The following is a 3,171-nucleotide window of genomic DNA, read 5'->3' on the forward strand; positions in this document are numbered from 1 at the left end:
ATTCCTCCTTATAAATCCCAGCTTCCTGAATTATATATTCTGTATATAGATTTAAAAGATATTGAGACAGAATGGATCTCTGACACACTCCTTTCCTGATTTTAAACCAAGCAGTGCTTCCTTGCTCTGTCCTGAGCTGAGGACTGCTTCCTTTGAATTTAAAAGATAACTGAGCAACAGGTTTGAGGCCTTGAACACTAATGAACTTAGACAAGATGAGCTGTGGAAAGATATCAAGAATATCGCCCATGAAGAATGCAAAAGGTCACTACAAAGAAGGAAGAAGAAGGAAACACCAAAAGGGATGTCAGAGGAGACTCTGAGTATTACACTAGAGAGCCAAAGAACAAAGCAAAGGGAAGAAATCAAGACATTTAAGGAGCTGAACAGAAGATTTCAAAGGGCAGGTCAGGAAGATAAGGCAAAGTATTATAATTAAATGTACGAAGAGCTGGATTTCAAAAATCTAAAGGGCTGAACTCCCTCAGCATTTCTAAGATAAAGAAACTAAAGAACCAATTCAAGCCATGTGTGTTGCCATACTTAAGGATGCTATGGGCAGAATATTGAATGATACAGAAAGCATTAAGAAGAGCTGGAAGGATCTACAACCAGGAGAGAATAAAATAGATGAATGGGATCTTCTAAGAATTAAATCCCTATGCACATCTAAAACCTTCTCCAACAGGGTAAAAAGGGAAGCCACAGATTGGGGAGAAATAATATTTGGTAATGACACATCAGATAAGGGACTTATATCTAAAATTTATAAAGTATTCAAGTACCACAGTAAGATAAAGGTAAACAGCTCAATGGAAAAATGTGCACCGGATATGAACAGACACTTCACCAAAGAAGACATTCAGATGGCTAACAAACACATGAAGAAATGTTCAAAATCCCTAGCTCTAAGAGAGATGCAAATCAAAACAACCATGAGATATCATCTCACCCCATTCAGAATAGCAAAATTTAACAGAACAGCAAACATTAAATGCTGGCGAGGTTGTGGAGAAACTGAAATGCTTATTCACTGCTGGTGGGAGTGTAAAATGGTGCAACCACTATGGAAGGCTGTATGGCACTGTCTCAAAAAGTTTCAAATAGATAAATCATTTGACCCAGCAATTCCACTACTGGGAATTTACCCTAAAGAAACCATAACTGCCATCCAAGCAGATATATGCACACCAGTGTTTATTATGACTTTGTTTGCAAAAGCAAAGAGCTGGAGGCAGCCTAAGTGCCTATCAACAGACCAGTGAATGGAGAAGCACTGATATATTCCCATAACGGAATCCTATGCAGCATTGCAAAACAAAGAACTCATGAAATATTATTAAAAATAGATGACTCTGGAGGACATTTTGCTGAGTGAAATATCTCAATCACAAAAGGACAAATATTGCATAGGACCACTGTTGTGAAATGGGACTGACATCAGGGCTGAGAGAAGATAGAAAAGGAGGGGAGGAATGATGTATATTGCTTTGAAACAGATAAGGGAGAGATCTGTTTAAAAGGCAAATGAATGAGTATTTTTGTCATCTACAGAAGTCCAGAGTGAAGGCTGCATATTAGAGTGGACTTGGGGTAAGGGATTGCATAACAATGAGGGAGTTCTTGTTTTTCTTTTCAAGGAGAAGAGTGATTTGTGGGGGGAGGGATTAGACAGGAAGAAAAGTGCAACAATGAATGACTGGAAATCCTAAGTCTCTTAGGAAGTAAACTTTCATTAAAATTAATTTTTAAAAAAAGAAGAGATGGAAGGAGTATACAGAGTCACTGTACTAAAAATAATTGGCTGACACATTTTTGAAGAATTTCAAGAAACAACATATGCTCAAGAGACAATGGTGATGAAATAGGAAGTTCAGGCTGATATGAAGGACTTGGCAAAAAATAAAGCTCCAGGAATTGACGGACTACCAATTGACATATTCAACAAACAGATGCTGCCCTGGATGTGCTCACTAGGTTGTGCTAAGAAATCTGGAGGACAACTACCTGGCCAACTGACTGGAAGAGATCAAGATTTATTCTCATTCCAACAAAGGTGACCCAACAGAATGCGGAAATTATCGAACAATTTCACTAATACCATATGCTAGCAAAATCCTGCTGAAGAATATCCAGAAATGATTGCAACAGTACATTGAGAGAACTATCAGAAATACAAGACAGATTTAGAAGAGGTCCTGACACTAGAGACATTATTGCCAATGTCAGACGGATCTTGGCAGAAAACAAAGAGTACCAAAGGAAAGGCCATCTGTGTTTCATTGACAACGCAAAGGTGTTTTACTGTGTGGATCACAATAAATTGTGGCTAACCTTGAGGAAAATGGAAATCCCAGAACTCTTGATTGTGCTCACATGAAATCTATACTTGGATTGGTAGTGCTTTGTATAGCAAGAAGAAAAAGAAATTCTTTACTGATACAATTACGGATTTTTATATGAGGATGCTACTCGGGTATTCTAAAAAAAAAAAATATTTAAAAGCAAAGATGCCATTTGGAGGCACCTGACCCAGGCCATGTTATCTTCCAGTAACCTCATAATCATGTGAAAGTTAATGAATAAGCAAGACCAAACAAGAACTGATGCCTTTGAGTTGTGACTTTTACAAAGGATATTATAGACTGTCAGAAGAACAGACAAATACAACTGGCATGTTCCTCAGAAGTGAGGAGATTAAGTCTTTGTTTCACATATTTTGGGCAAGTTATCAGGAGAGACCAGTCCTTAGACAAGGATGACCCTCTTAATAAAGTAGATAGATTGTCACAGTGGCTGTAATAATGGGCCCCGTGTAATAAATGCACGTGTTATGAAGATGTTGTAAACTTGGCAGTGTTTCATCCTGTTTTACATACAATCACTGAATTAGAACTTACTCAATGACACTTAATTACAACAACATCCTTATAATACGGAGCCAGAGGTAGATTTGTCACAACCAGAAAGAAGAGGAGAAAAAAAGTCTTCAAACCACACCCTTCAGATTGGATCTCCCACTAAGAGTTTGCATTTCTACCCAAGATAAAATGAATCAGAATCTACTTTTTAATAAGATCCTTACGTAACAATTACTTGGGGATGTTGTTAAAGTGGAGGTTTTCTTTCAGGGGTGGACAAGCAATCCTTAACAGAAAGTTTTAACTAGAA

The sequence above is a fragment of the Elephantulus edwardii genome, unplaced genomic scaffold (assembly GCF_000299155.1).
Source record: "Elephantulus edwardii isolate Elephantulus edwardi_28Jun2011 unplaced genomic scaffold, EleEdw1.0 scaffold00227, whole genome shotgun sequence".
Lineage (NCBI taxonomy): Eukaryota > Metazoa > Chordata > Mammalia > Macroscelidea > Macroscelididae > Elephantulus > Elephantulus edwardii.